The following is a 19628-nucleotide window of genomic DNA, read 5'->3' on the forward strand; positions in this document are numbered from 1 at the left end:
CTACAAAATCATTCAATTGATAAGTAGCCAATTCAACAGTCTCTATCTCGGAAGCATGCATGACTCTAAGTGTCCTGTGAATTTAATTAATAAAATTATTGTCTTCATCTGGACTAGATCCTGTAAATTTTGGAGGACTCATGTGAAGAAAATGACAAACTCTTGAATCATTTGACGCTTCTGACGGACGAGCACTCAAAAAATCCTTTTTCCTACCGCTATGACTGAGCAGCTATCTACTGAGTAAGCAACTAGACGATATCCATGATATTCTGATATGTAGAACTAGGCAGTGGAATATGAGGTAAACGTATTCTCTGGGCTTTTCTGGACCTTGCGGTTATAGGATTGGGCGTGCTTGAATAGGTGGACTATCCCGAGCCTCAATTTTTCCCAAATCAGTAGGTGGTAACCCACTGGTATCTACTTCTGGAGCCATACTAGCCCTTTGGATGGCTTTCATGTTTCTTTTTGTAGGCTTATTTTGTAGAACATATAATAAGGCACGAGTTAGAATCAAGTTCTTATGATTCGGCTCTATAGCACGATCTATAATATGAAAGAAGGTTAAAACTTTCCAAAGTCCTTGTAGCCTCCCAGTTGTAAGTATGGTGTGCAACACACTCATAAGTTGTACTTTACTAGAAATGGCTTCATACACTGCCTAGAAAACAAACTTGCTCTGATACCAAGTTTGACATGTCCCATACCTTGGTAAGGCAGTCCGACTCCCCGTGCCTTAACTTGACCAAACGAACCAACCTGTAAGAATCATAATACTCACATTGATCTAGAGTAACTATGGAAGCATGATAACAATATGATTTTCTGTATAGCAACCTAGCTATTTAGAAAAGGTTATCCATAGTAGACATACTAATTAGATGGGGTGTGCATGTCTCTCAAATATTTGTACTCTGTGGTACTGACTCTATAGAATATACTTAACACATGTTTTTCTATTTGCCCTACTTGAACAACATGTGGAAGACTATCTCAAACTGGGCAGGCACAACAAAATCAATTCACAACTGGGATAAAGAGATACTCTGGCACTCCAGGAAGGTAAACAATAGCAGGCCAAGGGAAGGTATACTGGGATTTATGTTCGCATCAACATTATCTCATATCTAGGCAGAAAGAAATATGTGTAGGTTCACCAATCAGAGAATATAAATCAAGCAACGAATCAAGGAAATCATATTGCAGCTACATGTGACAAGGCAGAAGAACCACAAGTGGAGAAATAGTTAGAACAATTCAATAGCAACTTTGTATAGAGAATAATTGAAACTAGTGTTACTTAGAGAAAATAGTAGTTCAATTGTAATCGAGGAATGACTCCACAGGCGAGTCATCTTGTAGATATTGAGTTACTTGGTTAACTAAAAGATTTGCAGTTTAACAAAAAAAATGCTATTATAATAAATTATCTATATATAACAAAAGTTGAGCGTTTGAGTATAAAAGAACGAAACAACCCAACTAAAGACTAAAACAAGACATCTCTAAATATCTGAAAGTGTCAACATATACCTATGAAGCCTGTAGGATTAACTAAACCGTAGAAGTGACGTGACAAGACCTCGAACTTACCCAAAACTATTACACGCAATAACAAAAGTCTAGACTTGGCCCCAGAAGTAAGCGTGGATCACCACAGTAGCTGAATAGCACAACTGATGCCTAATTGGAGGGTCTGCCATTTTGGGCCTGTATACCTACAAGGTGAACGTAGCACCCCTAGCAAAAAGGGACGTGAGTAATGTACAATAGAACTCGTATAATAAGGCAGACAAAATAACATAAGATAAACACGATGCTCATATAAGAGAGAAAGGCATGAATTATGTTGTACTGAAGACATCTAAGAAACTAAGAGACAAACCTATAGTTTTACTATGCTTAAGTTACGATGTAACTTCTTACGGGTTATTATGATTATTCTTTGGATTGCCATGTGAAGATATTCTGGAATCGTTGTTCGTTATCATACTTGGATCTGGTTATATTCACTTATTTCCTCTATTCTATGGGAATGATATCATAGGGTGTATAGTAACACGACCATAAGGGCCTCATGCCTCACACGATATCTGTGGGATATAAGGGTACCAAAGGGTGTACAATACACGACCACAAGAGCCTCTAGCCTCACAGAAATTAATGGACCTATTAGGGTGACAAAGGGTATACATAACATGACCACGAGAACATGAGAGCATAATGTACTTAACAACAATCTAAGAAAAAATTTGATCATCTTATAACTTCGGAAGTCATGCTGCACATAAGGCTCATTAGGAGAACAACCATGTGAAACAGGCTTTACTTATGTAATATTCAGCTAGACATCTCAAAAGAAGTACTACAATTAATCTGAGGAAATCTGAAAGGCTCAACAACAATCAAGAACATGATATCTATGGTAACTCATCAATGATAGCAGCATAATATTTAAAAAGGGTTCGATACAATAGGACCATACTCTCTATAAGGCTCAACAATGACAGGAGCACGATAACATATGAAAGCTCATTCTCATAGAAGAATAAAATGGATATTTTAACATGATACTTACTCTAGGGCTTAACAAACTCGTAAACGAGAAACATATGATTGTGAGGTCATGTCATAGCTTAAAAGAAGGGGATTTATCCTTACATACCTCGATTCTCAATTATGAAATCAACTACGGAGAATCATCCCTTTCGTTATAATATTTAACTACAAGAATCGACGAAGAAGAAAGCTATTATTATAAACTCCACAACAACCTTCAGCTATATAAGAAATTCAACATACATTCGAAGAGCGGCAAGCTCCCTAGACAATCAATTTAATGATGTGTCTCCACACCCTTCCGTCCGCCTTAACTACAATGTCAAACAATCTTCTTATGAGATTAAAAACTCTTCACGCACTTCATATCATACAAAACAATAACATCTATCATATACAACCAACAAGATTTGGACTCACAACTTTGAATCACTGCCCTGTGAGTCCTACACATAGAATATATGCAGAATACTCATAAGAGCTCGTGGAAGAAGGTATGGGGAAAGATTTAACATACCTTCGCTTGTTGGAAATCATAGAAACATTCATTTTGAAGTTTTCGTGGGAAAATTTCTATTCGGTACCATCAACGAGTAATCGGTGTTAAAACCACTTACTTTATCTTGGGATAACCTTTCTTGATGATAAAATTAACTTACCTCCAAGTTCTAGGATGAAGGGAAATGTCGTGCGTCTACTAGGGCTATGTTCTTGGAGGAGAAAAGGAAGAAAATAAATGAAAAGTTGAGTTTGGAGTTTGTATAAGTGAACCCTTGAATGTTCCACGTGTCCCATATTCACTTGGGCACTGCACATGTCCGTAGTTAAACACTCATAACATTTTGTAACAAGATAGACTAACGAATAGTTTATTGCGTTGGAAACTAGATTTGAAGACCTTTACTTTGATAGTAATTCACCACCTAACTTATCATACACAGGTAGGTATGCTTATTTAAAATTGAAGCTTATACGAGACCATTTGAAATACTGTCATGACCCATAATCCCACCATGTCGTGATGTCACCTAACCTAACCGTCTAGGTAAGACAAACAGTATAAGTTACAAATATATTGAGAAATCATCACTATTAATAATAAAGACTGCAAAATAATTCAATACAACTATCCCAAGTACTGGTATAACAATTCATGAGCCGCTATGATTTGGATTTACAAAACTAGTATAAGGAATAAATACAACATCTTTTTGAAGTTGACATAAACAGTAATATCACTATCATGACCCAAACTCCCACCACAAATATCGTGATGGTACCTAGTGTTTAAGACTAGGTAAGCTTATCACATAATGATGTCAATAAAAATATAACAACTTCAAATTCACTAAAACTATGAAATACGATAATACTTCCAAACATGGATACAATAATCAAGTTCCCAAAACCCGGTATACTGAGTCATAAGCTATGGAATACATATCAAGTCTTGAAGAGTACGATAATGTTTCAAATACATAAACAATAGACATAGAGTGAAACGAGTGACTTCGAGTCCTGCAAACGGAATAGCATGGATACCTTGAATTCTCCAATAAGCACGCCTCTCTAGCGATTCGCCCGATCAGAAGTACCTGGATCTGCAAACAACTATGCAGAAACATAGTTTGAGTACACCACAGTCGGTACAGAGTAAATATCAAGACTAACCTTGGTGAAGTAGTGGCGAGGTTCAAGTCATGTAATACTCACTAGTCAAATAACATGTACAATATATCAAAAGAAAACTGATAATGGAATAGATAATGGAGACAATATCAACAACCTCTTCTGAACATGAGAAAACAACTCAAACAAGTAAGAGTTCATCTTGACAACAAGTCATCAAATAAAAACACATACATATGGCTCGTCGATCCCACATTTGTGTCACAATAATAATAGCCACCCATATCTCTCCATCCTGACAATAACAATATCACGCCTTGTCGTTTCCGCCTGAAAAACAATAATATCTCACCTTGTCGCTCCCACCTGACAAAATAATAATATCCCAACTTGTCGCTCCTCTTTAACAATATCCCTCCTTGTCACTCCCACCGGACAAAATAATAATATCCTGCATTATCGCTCCTCTTTAACAATATCCCGCCTTGTCGCTCCCGCCTGACAAAAAAATAATATCTGGTCTTGTCACTCTTGATTAATAATATTCCCATAACAACAACAACAACAACTGTAATCACAATCGCACATCTAAATCTTGTACCAACACCCAACAAATAGATTCCAAGTGATAAAGCTTTGATCTTTATCAAATATCAAAAGTCAAAAAATCAACCAAAAAGTTAACCTGGGCCTACCTCACGAGACCTGAAAAAAGTCACAAATTCCAAACACCCATTTGAATACGAGTCAAACCATACAATTTTCATCCAAATCCGAATCTGAATCAGGGTTCAAATCCCTATTTTTCATTTTAGAAAACCTTTGCCAAAATCCCTAATTTTCCTTACATAGATTCATCAATCAAATGCTAAAATTAAGGATTCAATCATGAATCATAATCAAATCCAAGTCAAGAGTACTTACCGTAATCTAAGTTGTGAAAATTCACTCAAAAATTGCCTAAATCCGAGCTCCCAATCTCAAAATATGAAAAAATGTCTCAAACCCTCGAAATAGAGTACTTAAACTATCTACCCAGTTATACACTTCGTGATCGCGGGACCCAATTCGCGATCGCGAAGGCCAAGCTCTTGCCCATCTTCTGCCCCTTCTTCGTGAATGTGGGGCACCCACTTGAACACGATGCCTACCTGTGCTAATCCTATGCGAACACTGTAGCATACACGCGAACGCGATGACCAAATGCATAACACTACCCAGCCAGCCTTCTTTAGTGCCAATGCAACTCCCTTGTCGTGAACACGAAGACCACTACCCCACCACACTCTGCGAACTCGATACCCTCTTCACGAACATGAAGAGCAAAACTCACCACACACCAGAACACAGTCCATGATCGTGATACCCCATCCACGATCACGATGAACACCAGAAAACCAACAACTTCATAACAAGTGAAATGGTTTGAAATCACCCCGAACACACTTGAGGTCCCCGAGACCCCGTCCAATAGTACCAACCAATCCCAAAATATAACACGGACCTACTCTAGGCCTCAAATCACAAAAAATATTATTAAAACCACGAATTTCACCTAATTCAATCACAATGGACTAATCTAGATTTTTGAATTCCAAACTTACGTTGAACATGCCTAAACAACTCTGAATAACCCCAAATATACAACAAGTCGTAAATCACCATACAAACCTATTCCAATGCTCGGAATCCCAAATAGACAGCGAAAATCACAAAGTCAACTATGGGTCAAACCTATGAACTTCTAAAGCTTCAAATTACCAACTTTTAGCCAATTAGATCTAAATATATATAGGAACCTACGAATCAAAATTTGGACATATGCCTAAGTCAGAAATTACCATTCGAACCTAACAGAACTATTAAAATCCGATTGGATGTCAAATACACAAAAGTCAAACTTGGTCAACACTTCCAACTTAAGCTTCCAAACTAGGAACTAAGTATTTCAATTCATTCCAAAACTTCCCGAAATAAATCAACCATCCCCAAGAAACAAATACACATACGGGAAGCATTAAATATGGGAAACAAATCTCAAATACACAAAATGACCGGTCGGGCCGTTACAAGTCCTAAACTACTATGAACAAGAGGTAACATGAAATGGAATGTTGATACGTCTTCGATGCAAGGCTCTGTCTTTCACATCTACTCAGCTCTAGAATATGCACGCAAGGTGCAGAAGTGTAGTATGAGTACTACTGACCCCATGTACTCAGTAAGTGTCTTGATTAAACTTAGTGAAGTAGTGATGAGCTTTTTAAGTCAAAAGATTCTCACTTAATATAACCTGTGCAGTTCATAGGCAAGGGAAATGGCAAGGAGAAAGACAACTATTAGTGAAAAAATTGAACTAAAGAATTCATGAGCATTTTTCACAAATATAACAAACAAACGTCTCAACTAAATAGAGTCTGTGAGGAACTCATGGACCAATATAAACCATGACTGCAGACCCGTATAATAAAAAGGGTTATGTTTAAGATATCAAATTAAATGGCACGGTAACACCCTTCGTGCATTTCCACTCTTTCTCACCATTCATATGTTTAACAACAAATAAGGTAGAAGGCATATAACTAACAGTAACAATAAGATAAGAGGCATAGATGTAGCAACAACAAGCATGGTAGAAAGCATAAGTGCAATAATAACAACGCTGAAGTAAGGCATTAATGTATATGTGAGGGAACAATAACAAAATATAATGCATGTCTCTCATCCTCTCCTGCGTGGAAACACCCTTCTTGCTACAAACTCACATCTTCACTTACACGGAAACACCCTTATGCCAATATCACATTGTCAAGAAGCACAGAAACACCCTTCGATTTTCCACCAACACTCTAACAAGTCCAATGTATATGAAGATTGTGTCAACTAGCATATATAAATGATATACTTGGATAATACGCGTAGGACATGTGAAATGCATGAAAAGCATAAAGTATTCAAGTGCAAAATCAAGAATGCCACATGAATGTCTTGTAACGACCCGACCAGTCGTTTTGCTTTCTAAGTTCCCTTTCCCCTAAATACGACTCAGTTCCTTAGTTGGATTTTAGAAGGCTAAGTTTGACTTTGGTCAACATTTTTGAGTAAACGAACTCGGAACTAGGATTTGACATTTCTAGTAGGTTTTTATGATGATTTTGGACTTGGGCATATATTTGGATCGGGTTTTGAGTAAAGTTTGCTTAATTGAAGGGTAGAAGTTCCTTAAATTTGGTTTGGAGTAGGTTTTTGTGTTGTCGAGGTCCGTTTGGGGTTTTCGAGCTGGGAATAGTTTAGTATGGTGATTTAAGACTTGCATGCAAACTTTTATGTCTTTCCGAGTAGTTTAAGTATGTTTCGGCGTATTCAGAGTTAATTGGAAGAACTTGAAGTTCATAAGTTGATTCAATTTGGTTTGGGGGGTGAATCTTAGATTAGGTGTTTTTTTCCGCATTTCGAGGGTGCGAGCGAGTCCATATCTTGATTTTAAACTTGTTGGCATATTTGGACGAGGCCTAGGGTGCCTTGGATGCCATTCGGACGATACGTGGAGGTCTCTTAGCCATGGGTGAATAGCTGAAGCACCCAGCTTCTGGTGTAACAGCACCTGCGGAGGGCCAACCACATGTGCGAGCTCGGAGAAGCAAGCCAACAGCCGCAAATGCGAGCTTATGGCTGCAGAAGAGGCTTTGGGCATTTGTCCAGTGGCCCGCAGAAGCAAGGAAGGAAGTACAGAAGTGGGACCGCAGAAGCGGGATTCCGTCCGTAGAAGCGAAGCCAGCTAGCCTAAGACTTCTGCAGAATCGGATCTTAGTCCGCAGAAGCGGTGCCGCAGATGCGGCCCAGTGACCGCAGGTGTGAAATCGCTAGAGGCAGAGTGGTCCTTTTAAATCAGGACTTAGGCTATTTTGAGTTCATTTATTACACACTTGGGCGATTTGGGAGCTTTAAATAGGGGGATTTCCACCTAGCTAACCGAGGTAAGTAATTTCTATGCAATGTGAGTGCAATACATAGATCATGGGTATATTTTAACATGAGATTTTTTGAAAATTATGGGTTTAAATGAATAACCCTAAGTTTTGATAAAAATGGGATTAAACCACAAAAATGGTTATGGAATTGAGTGAAAACTATATATTTGAGTTCATGAGGTTATGGGTAACAACTTTCTTCAAAAATTTTCGGAACCCTGGCAAGTGGGCCTGGGGATGAATTTTGGAGATCCTTCAATTGGGGTTGGGTAATCACTTTAATAGTTAGAATATTAACTTTTGATTATATATTGATCGATTTATTCAATAATTGACTAGTTTCGGATTGCTCGGCACCGAGTTGAGGGTTTGGAGCGAATTTGAGGCCAGAAGGTCAGCTTGAGACGAGGTAAGTTTCTTGTCAAACCTTGTAAGAGGGAATTTTACCCCATAGGTGATTTAGATTAATGCTTGCCTCTAATTGTGGGGGGCTACGTATGTACGAGGTGATGAGAGTCCGCGCGTAGCTACTATTTATGCTATGTCCGGGTCGTTTAGGACCTAAATTATGAATTATTTGAAATGTCGCATCCTATCTATAAATTAAAGTGCCTAAATTATATTAGAACTTGTTAGAGGAATTGTGAAAGACCGTTAATGGAATTTATACTATACTGTGTGTTAACCTTTAATAACGTTTGAGTCAAATGCTTATAAAGTATCCTCTCTTCTTATGGAGCGGGCCGAACGCCTCGGCAGTGTACACATTATTCTAGATCAAGACGTACGACCTTGGCATAATCTTGCGTGTTAATACTCAGAGTTTAACTAAATATTTGATATCATTTCATGGCTTGAGAGGTTAAAAGTATACATGATGGAATTAATTTGGGACTTACCATGTGTGAAAGTATTCTTTACTTCCTGCTTGTTATTTAGTTATTACTTTGATTACATAACCCATGCTTATTTAGAACTTATGTACTTTTATTGGTAGCCCATAGTGAGTGTCGATGTCGACCCCTTGTCACTACTTCTTGTAGGTTAGACTTGATACTTACTGGGTACATGTTGTTTATGTACTCACGCTACACTTCTGCACTGACCATGCAAGATCTGAGGCAGGTGCATCTGGTGGACATACAGGCACACACCCCCGTTACCCTGAGGCCTAGTGGTGAGTTGTATCCTGAATCGTTCTGCAGTACCTAGAGCCTTTCTTTTGTACTTATTTTTCTATCTATGTTATTTCAAACAGTAGTTATAGTTTTGTATATTCTACTAATGCTCATACACTTGTTACACCAGATCTTGGCACACACTTTAGTAGACTTTATGGTTTTGGTGTATTTACATATTTATGCTTGCATTCAGATGCTTTTCTTTTATTAATTTGACTCTCTATTTTGCAAATTTCTAAATAAATGGAACTTAATTACTTGTAACCATGTTAAAAGAAGTAATCACGTAGTAAATTCATCATAGGGTTGCCTAGCGGCGATGTTAGGCACCATCATGTCCTATAGGAAAAATTGGGTCGTGACACATCAATAGTGAAATACCACCCTTATTTTATCACATGTGCATAACCAAGAATGACACCCTTATTGCGCCACATGAGCATAATCACGAAGGCCACCTTATTGCGACACATGTGCATACCCGAGAATGCCACCCTTATTTCGCTACATGTGCATAGTCTAAATCACAATAGCAAATCAAAGACCTCGAGTTCCAATAGCATCATAATCACACTGCAAATACCTCGTGGTACAATATCACTACAATCGCACAAAAAGACCTCGTACCACATCTTAGACCATATTCGAAAAACATATACTGCGATGTATGCATACGAGTAGGAAAATAAGCATGTACAATGCACGTGGATATAGAGATAATCATTCATGGATGTGTGCATATATATAAGGGATGATCCATAAGTATGATGTATGCCTATATGTTCGTATGCCCATAGACCCAACATATAGTATGTCACCCAAATGATCATCATGTCCCAAATAAACATCAAAATCCATTTCGTAGTCTTTGACGTGGGTAAGGTAATCATGTGGTCATACTTCAATTACAGGCATAACACAAGAATAGCAAGTATAGGTGTGTGTTCAGAATATACGCGTGAGTACGTCTAAACAAGTGTAACAATAACCCAAAAAATATTTCGTCATGTTCAAAATAAGATACTATTAGCCTCACATTAACTCTAGCATGATTTATCGTGCTCAGGTAGTCAATGAATTGAATAACACATAGAAGTAGAACACACAACCAAATAAAACATGTATTTACATTTATCACCTCATATATACATCACCCCTACATGTGCCAAACATCATCATTTAGCAGGAAAATATCCCTCAACCAAAGCTAGGCAAGACACTTACCTATCCAGGCTAGTCCAAAGCTCCAAAATCACATTACATTACGAAAGAACCTCTAACCAGCTCAGATTTAGCAAACATCAATCAAGGAAGTCAACAAATGCCTTAGGAAGTAATCCCAATCAATAAAGCCTCAATCTTTGAAAATTCTCCAAAAGTCAACAAATGTCAACCTGGGCTTGCATTCCCGAAATTCGAAACCAATAAAAAAATCCAATGACCCATAACCTGCCGAGTCTAAATATATAATCAGATTCCAAAACATAGTCCAAATTGGTACCCCAAATCCCCAAAATACACTCTCTTAAAGTGTAGGCAAAAGTCCCAAATTCCATCTCAAAATTCCAAGCTTTAGGTGTAGAAACCCATGGGTAATCAATATATAAAATCAAATCCAAGTGAAAATAACTTACCTCCAAGGTAGTGTGGCACCCCGTTTTCTTAAAAAAATGGGTTTCGACGTGTAACAACTCTTTTAAATAGGTATTAAGAGGATAGAGTCTCCATCTAATGATTTTAAGGTGCATTAGGAAACCTATTTGAAAATAACTCTATTTTAACTAGTCCGCGTCACCAAAGATCGGGTACGGGCTCAAATTACCTCAAAGAGAAAGTATTAGGCACTCTTCAAGGTCCACAACTGTGGGTCCCGAAAAAATTTAACGCTACGTGGGATTATTGGATTATAATTGTCCTATGTGACGTAAATTAAAGGAAGATAGGGAATTCAAAAATTCGACCACGATATAAAACAAAGTGTAAAGAAGATTGCACGTAGGAAGGAGTTAGACTATACATTAATAGATGATTAGTACACACCTTTGGAGATTACAATGGACAACCTAATGTGTTCTAAGTCTGAAGAAACAAAGGTGCGAGTAATAGACATATGGGGGGCGGGGGGTCATAATTTTATTAGCCTAAAAGATCCCCCCATGAAACATAAATAATACTTTGCAACTCCCTTAAGTTAGGGGTTGCTCATATTATTCAGTGGGTACAAACTATCTTCTCATGCTATCCAATTATTATGTTAAAGATGTTTACCTAGAGCGCTCTAATTCAATTCTAAATAGTGTCATATGCATGCATTACATGCCCCATGCCTATGGTCCAAGAGGCTTTGGACCTACTATTTGGGTAGTTCTAGACTTTACTTAGGGTGCTCAAAATGATAAAACTAGGTGCACATTCAAAGCAAGTAGGACTGCACATAATAGCAATGAGTGGCTCATGTTAGCCTCCACACATAGTAACAAAGGCACACGAACAGATTTCAGATTATGCAATAAGATGTCATAGGCAGTTTGTTTTTTAAAAATGAGAGGCATTAAAGTCGTTCAAACCTATAGGCATGGATTCTATGTGGCTGCATAGTTTAATTAAATCTCATCGGCAGTACTGCTAGTCAGATTATTGAAATTACATATTATAATCGTTATTGGAAGCATATAGACATGATCCCGAGGTGATTCACCCTTGGGCAGTGAAGCCGTTGGAAAACTCTAAATTATTCATCTTTAGTCCTATAGGCATGCTTTCTAAATGAGTAGCGATATCCTATAGGCATGTTCTCTAAACATATGGTATTTAAAGATGATTTCGTCATGCATATTCCAATAGGCATGTTTTCTAGGTGGGCAGTGTGATAAGAACAACAAAACAACCATTTAGTCAAACAATTAAGACGCTATAGACATGGTATCTAGATGAGTATTAGTGGAAGCATATCTTAATTACATAACACGATCCTATAGGCATGTTATCTAATAATCACGCCGCAATTGCACAAATTGAGCAAATAATCAATGATGTTTGAATCCTATAGGCATGCTATCTAATAATGCATAAAAGTAAGCATATGAACAAGTGAAACACTTAGATTATTATAGACATGTTTCTGATAGTGTGCGGGAGTAAGACATGTTAGGCAAGTAAAGCACATAGGTTCCTATAGACATGCTTTCTATCAGTGTATAGAAATAGAGCATGTTAAACAAAATATCAAACAAAGCATGTAGACCTTATAGGCATGTTTTTCTACCTATTCATGCGAGATTTGAAGTAGCTTATCCCCTTTTTTAGTAGTTTACCCCCTGTTTGTTTACAAATTATTATAGGCCCAAAATAATGAATTCAAATTCAAATATTACAAACTAAAAGACTACCGGCCTCATGAACAGAGCAGGCCCAAAGGAAAATAACACAGCACTGCATGTGCCTTCAACATACTCCCTCTTTACACGAATAGCAAAATCACCTCAAACATGAGAGTGTATCAATGGTACAGCTCAGGACCACACATGGATTAATACCAGGCCCAGATGGATGACCTACTTACTAGGCAATCACAAGTTAACCACTTAACCACATAAGTGAACAAACTACATATGGCAATTAATTAACATATCAACAATACCTCATAGGGACAGGATTACAGAATGGATACTGGCACTTGCATTTTAGAAACCATGGTGACAAGATTGGTCAAGCAAGAGGGCTTGAATATGACAACTAGGAGAACTAGAAAAGCTCAGTTTCAACATGATGGGATTGACATGGAAAACTAACTCACAACATAGGTTCATGATTTGTACATTATTCAATATGCAAAAAGAGTGTAGCATGTTGACTTTAAACACAATATTAGAAGAGTTGAGGAGGCATGTTACTTGGGCTAACAGGAAAGCATATTAGACACACACAAAATGAACACGCTAAGTTTCCCAAAACAACAATTTTTTAGGGTAAGGCGTGATCCGGAATTAATCTAAAGGAACTTTAAACCTAGGAGTCTTAATCATGACAGTCTGATAGAGTTATAGTCAGGGAAACATCAATTTGCACATAACAACAGGATATCATGCATGATCCACAACAATCGATAAACAACTTAACATGCTGAGTATACCCAAGGATTCCAGAATCTAAAGAACTCATGGAAGGAAGACATATTGTCTTAAAGTTAATGGAAAAGTTTGACTTCACGGCTTATGCCAGTTGGCCATGGTAGGAAGAATGCAGGATTGAACAAACTCCATAGTAGAGTTCTCAATAACAGAGCAACATTGGCATATAATGTTCATATAAGCATAAAGTGGGGAAAAAAATAAAGCATACATAAAGGATGCATCAAAAGAAATTTACTAAAGCAAATTCAGGGCATAAATCAATCCCTTAAGGGTTTCAATATAAGGATCTCAGGGAAGGCATAAGAAAAGGCTCGCAACAAATAATAGGTGACCAGAACACCAGAGCAGGATACAAAATCATACAAGTTTAGCATAATGAACATATATTGAAATCTAGAATCTAGGTAGGTTGTGACACTAGGAAATTCAGAACTGCAGAATAGCTTCAAAGCAAGTAGGATTGCAAATTGAAATAACACAATATTGTACTCATATTGGATCACAAAGATCAATCAACATGAACATACAGAGCACTGAACACAAGCCAAAGAAAAAGTAGGATTGCAAGAGTTGAGGTACTCACCAGTTTGCAGATCCACAAGCAAGTAAAAGAGGAAATCAAGTGCCAATAGTAGTTCAGTTAGCAGGAATAGAGAAAAACAGCATGACTCCCAAAATCCAAGTGCGTCGGAGTTCCCAAGGGTTTCAAGTGAACCCCAGGCACTGCTCGCACTGAGAAAGAGCAACAATCTAATTTCACTGGCCTTGGCTTTCAAGGTCTCAATTTAGAATAGTAGAACGAGTGAGAGTGAAAGAGTAATAATAGTAGTTAGAAGTCTCTCTAGGGGATATTTGGAAGGGGGTTTATAAAGTTACAACATTGAAGGAACAAATAAGGAAACATAGTTAATCAAACACGAATAAGGAAAGAAAAGCATGCAGAATTGATTTAGAATCAATTTAGAAGAAAAATCGGGCAAACCCTAGTTCAAGAAGGAGAAACAAATAGTTAAATATATCACTGAATTGAACCCATATAGCCTGGTAGTAAATGTATCAACTCAAGAACATGAAGATAGTACAAAATCGGAGTTGAACGAGCACCTAATGATTCAACTACCATAAACAACTGAGTACCAACCACTGTAACGTTGAGGAAATGGTAAGAACCACCGTGTGTGCAAAAAAAGGAAAGGGGACATGGACGATTTTCTATGTGATATCAGTTTAAGGACTGAGGTTTGAATGGAGGCGACTAAGGGCTTCTCTTAGAGAGAAGGAGAGGATGAGAGGTTTTTAGGGCAGCGGTCTCAGGAAAAATGGTAGGGTTTTGGGTGGGTTTGGTTAATTAAAGAGGGTTGGGTGAGTGAGGGTCGTTGATCTTGAGAGATCAACGGTCAGGATAAAGAGAGGAGTGGGGTGGGTTATTTGGTAGGTCTCGATGGGGTCATGACCGGGTTAAGTCAATGGGGGTTATTTGGTTTGGGCTAAAGAGAGTTGGCCAAAGGTGTTGGGCATTTGGGCCGTTGAAATTCTCCGAAATTTGGCATGTTTTCGGCCAGCTCTTGAAACACCCGAAATTAATTAAACAATGAATTATCAAAACGTCTAATAAATTGTAAAAATATTATTTATGCCGTGAAAATAATAACTCAACATTATGAAATTAAAAAAAATGCTCTTTTAGCATAAATAACATAATAAACACAGTTTTTTATAAAATATCTCTTGATGTTGTTGTTGGCGGTTTTCACGACTCCATTCATTTGCGGTCTATATGATGTAGAGTTCTGATGCCTGATTTTAATGTTTCACGCATGGCTTTCATCTGATCACTATTGATATTGGCAGCATTATCGGTAATGATTGACCCAAGTACTCCAAATTGGCAAATAATATGACCTCGGACGATGTTTGGTACGGCCTTCTTAGTCAAAACTTTATAGGAAGCTGCTTCGAACCATTTTGTGAAGTAATATATGGCCACCAAGATGAATCTGTCTCCGTTGGAAGCAACGGGTTCAATTGGCTCGATGACGTCCATGCCCCAGGCAAAGAAAGGCCAGGGTAAACTCATTGAATTGAGTTTGTTGGTGGCACCCATATCATATCACCAAGTACTTGGCACTGGTATCACTTCTACACATATGTGATGCAGTTTGTCTCCACAGTCATCCAGAAATATCATGCCCTTAATATCATCTTGGCTAGAACGAATCCATTCATGTGAGGTCCACAGGTTCCGGCATGTATCTCTTTGAGCAACCTAGATGCCTCCATGGCATCGACACACCACAACAGTCCCAATTCAGTAGTCCTTCTATACAGTGTTCCTTCACTCTAAAAGATGTGGTTGACCAATCTTCGAAGCGTGTGCTTCTGAGTGTGTGTATCATTTCCTAGGTATTCCCCTTTTCTCCAAATATTCCTTGAAATCGTGAAACCATGGAGTTCCATAGAACTCTTCTTCAACATGAACACAATAATCTAGCTACATAAGAATCTCTATCGGGATAGGATAAAAACAATTCATGTATGGATGTTGTATCATGAAAGACAAGGTAGCCAGTGCATCGGCGAACTCATTTTGAGCTCTTGGAACATGTTTGAATTCTATCTTTGTGAATCTCTTAATCAAATCTTGCACACAGTGCATGTATGGAAATACCTTAGGGTTCTTGGCGGCCCATTCTCCTAGTACGTGATTTACTAGCAGATCTTAATCTCCGATTACCATCAATTCTTGAATTTTCATGTAGATGGCCAAACTGAGTCCCAAGATGCAAGCATCATATTCTTCCATGTTGTTGATGCAAGGGTACCTGAGCTTGGTAGATATCGGGTATTGTTGACCGGGTTCTGATGCCAGGATAGCTCCGATGACCACTCCTTTGAAGTTTGTGACTCCGTCGAAAAATATCCTCCAACCATCATATGCTTCGGTAATATCTTCCCCTATAAATGACACTTCGTCATCAGGAAAATACGTCTTTAATGGTTCATATTCTCCATCTATGGGGTTCTCTACTAGGTGGTCGGCCAATGCTTGCCCTTTGACCGCTTTCTGATTCACATAGTTGATGTCGAACTCACTAAGTAATATCTACCACTTTGCTAGCTTACCCGTAGGAATGGGTTTCTGAAATATGTATTTTAGTTGATCCATCCTTCATATGAGATATGTGGTGTATGCGCAGAAGTAGTGTCTCAATTTCTGGGCTATCCATGTCAAGGCACAACAGGTGCGTTGCAACAAAAAGTACTGTGCTTCGTAACGTGTGAATTTCTTACTCAGATAGTATATCGCCTACTCATTTCTCCTTGTTTAATCATGTTGCCCAAGGATGCAACCAAAGGCTCCATCCAGCAAGGATAAGTACAGCCGTAAAGGTTTTTCGGGCTCCGGTGGGACCATCACGGGCGGCTTGGATAGGTACTCCTTGATTTTATCAAAAGTCTTTTGACAATCTTCAGTCCAACTCATCGTAGCATCTTTCCTCAGCATTTTGAAGATAGGTTCACATATTTTTATTGACTACGCTATAAAATGGCTGATATAATTGAGGCATCCTAGAAAACTCATCACATCATTCTTGCTCTTTGGCGGTGGCAGGTCCTAAATAGCTTTGATTTTTGGTGGGTCTAACTCAATACTGCGACGACTGACTATGAAACCCAGCAACTTTCTAGCAGGGACTCCGAAAGCAGATTTTGCAGGATTCAACTTCAGATTGTACCTTCGTAGTCGATCAAAAATATTCATTAGGTCTGCTGTGTGACCAGAACTCCTCCTAGACTTGATGATGACATCGTACATGTACACCTGGATTTCTTTGTGTATCATATCGTGGAAAAACGTAGTCATGGACCTTATGCAGGTAGCCCCGACGTTCTTCAAACCAAGTGGAATCATTTTGTAACAATATATTCCTCGTGGCGTGATAAAGGCTGTATTTTCGCTATCCTCTTCGTCTATCCAAATCCGGTGATATCCTGCGAAGCAATCCACAAAGGATTGGAGTTTGTGCTTGGCACAGTTTTTATTCAATATGTGTATGTTAGGCAACGGGAAATCATCCTTAGGACTTGCGCTATTCAGATCTCGAAAATCAACGTAGACCCTGACTTTCCCATCCTTCTTTGGAATTGATAAAATGTTGGCTAGCCAAGTTGGGTACTCGACTACCCGAAGGACCTTGTCTTTAATTTTCTTGGTAACCTCTTCTTTTATTTTTAAACTCATATCTCGCTTGAAATTCCTGAGCTTCTACTTTACCAGCGGACACACATGGTTGGTAGGTAGCTTGTGAGCCACTATGGATGTGCTTAACCCAGTCATGTTGTCGTAGGACCATGAAAAAATATCCTCATATTCCTTTATAAACCTGATGTACTCTTCCCTCTCTGATAGTGATAGATGAATGCTAATTTGAGTTTCTTTGACTGTTTTAGAGTCTCCAAAGTTAACTGCCTTAGTTTCTTCCAAATTGAAATTTTGTTTGTTCTCAAAATACTCCACTTCTTTGAAAATTTCGTCACGTATTATATCATCTTCCCAATCACTTTCCCTATGTTGCGTTGTCTCATTACATTTCACAGTCGTAGGTTCATCATGATATGTAATAACTATGTTGAAAAGAGAATGTAGAAAGATAATAATATAAATAAATGAAAAGCAATGATGCATTAATAAAACATAAATCTGTCAACAAGTACGACTTAGTGTCTCTAGTAATTATTTTAAAACAAAACACTAAAAATGTCTTAAATGTCGTAAACAATTTTAAAATAAATCATGCTAGTTCTGCCAAGTCTACCCAAGTGTTCGGCTAGCCCGGGATGGTATAACAGTCCAACTCCTGAGAACAACTCCTTCTCCCATTGTCTGAATGGTAAGGTCTTCCTCCTCCTCCTCCTCCTCCTCTAAAATTGCACTGTAGTCCATATTTTCCTCGTCTTGAAACAACTTCCTCATACCGGCCAAAACCTCAACTTCCTCGGATCCTCAAATCAATATCAGTCTGGCGCAATGTCTGGGGCATCGGTGGTATGGGTTGATCCAATTAATAGTAAAAGTAACGCCATGGTGGTATCCAATGATTATATTCTTGCACGGTGTATTCATATTTGAGACTAAAGGTTATTCCATGATATTGTAGTTGTATTGGTTCTGTTATCCCTTGAAGCTTTGGACCAAGACCCTTTCCGGGTTCATAACCTAACCATATTAGTCTGCTCTCTATCTTGTTGCTCCATCATCGCCCTTTCTCGATTGCGTTTATCCACTCAATGTTGTGGTATGTTTCTCCTCCCAATTTCCTCATATTCTCGATGGCTGGCATGGTTTGGTTGGTGTAGATAGGTTTACTTCCACCTTCATGAATAATGACCTCTTAGTGATTCCACTTGAACTTCATAGCCTGGTGTAGAGTAGAAGCGCCTTCCCTAACTTCGTGTATCCATGGTCATCAGAGTAACAAGTTATAAGTAGCGGGTATATCTAGCACCTAGAATTCAACGTCGAACTAAGTCGAGCCCATCTGCAGATCCAGGTTGATCTCTCCGATGGTGGCTCTATGAGACCCATCAAATGCCTTCACATTTATACTTCTCATTCGTATCACATGCAGGCATATACCCAGTCTTTTCAAAGTAGTCAGCGGATATATGTTAAGACTTGAACCTCTCCCCCCTCTATCAGAACCCTAACAATGAACTTGTCTTCATATTACATAGTGATGTGCAATGCTTTGTTGTTATGTAATCCCTCCGGCGGTAGCTCATCTTCGTGGAAAGTAATCTTGTGACTCTCCAGTAACTTCCCCACCATGTTATCCATCTCTCCGCTAGTGATACTGGTAGGAACATAAGCTTTGCTTAGCACCTTCATCAAGCAATTCTTGTGCACATCTGAGTTTTGCAGCTGTGATCAGATGCATATTTGGGTGGGAGTCTTGTTTAAGTGATCAACAACAGAGTATTCCCTCGTATGTAGCTTCCTCCAAAGACCATCAATGCATGTCCCCACAATAGGTGGTTTTGGTGCGGTATCTTTACGTGTTCCTCCAAGATTTTCAGGTGTGTAAACCCTACCGGTTCTGGTCATTCCTTGTGCAGCACCTGTCTCTTCCATCTTGGCTTTTCCTTTTCTC

General features: G+C 38.5%; 1 long non-coding RNA gene across 2 annotated transcripts; it reads right to left on the bottom strand.

Annotated features, from left to right (window-relative positions):
- Positions 1-1420: 1420 nt before the first annotated feature.
- Positions 1421-3271, bottom strand: LOC107793892 (uncharacterized). 2 transcript variants are annotated; one of them, XR_012706624.1, is made up of 4 exons: positions 3080-3271; positions 2806-2876; positions 2669-2727; positions 1421-1743 (listed from the first exon to the last, which is right to left on the bottom strand). It is a non-coding gene; the product is annotated as an uncharacterized LOC107793892 (long non-coding RNA). The 2 variants fall into 2 exon arrangements; XR_001649832.2 differs by having other exon boundaries at positions 2806-3271.
- Between the last annotated feature and the right edge of the window lie 16357 nt (positions 3272-19628).

This window comes from Nicotiana tabacum, chromosome 24 (assembly GCF_000715075.1).
Source record: "Nicotiana tabacum cultivar K326 chromosome 24, ASM71507v2, whole genome shotgun sequence".
NCBI lineage: Eukaryota > Viridiplantae > Streptophyta > Magnoliopsida > Solanales > Solanaceae > Nicotiana > Nicotiana tabacum.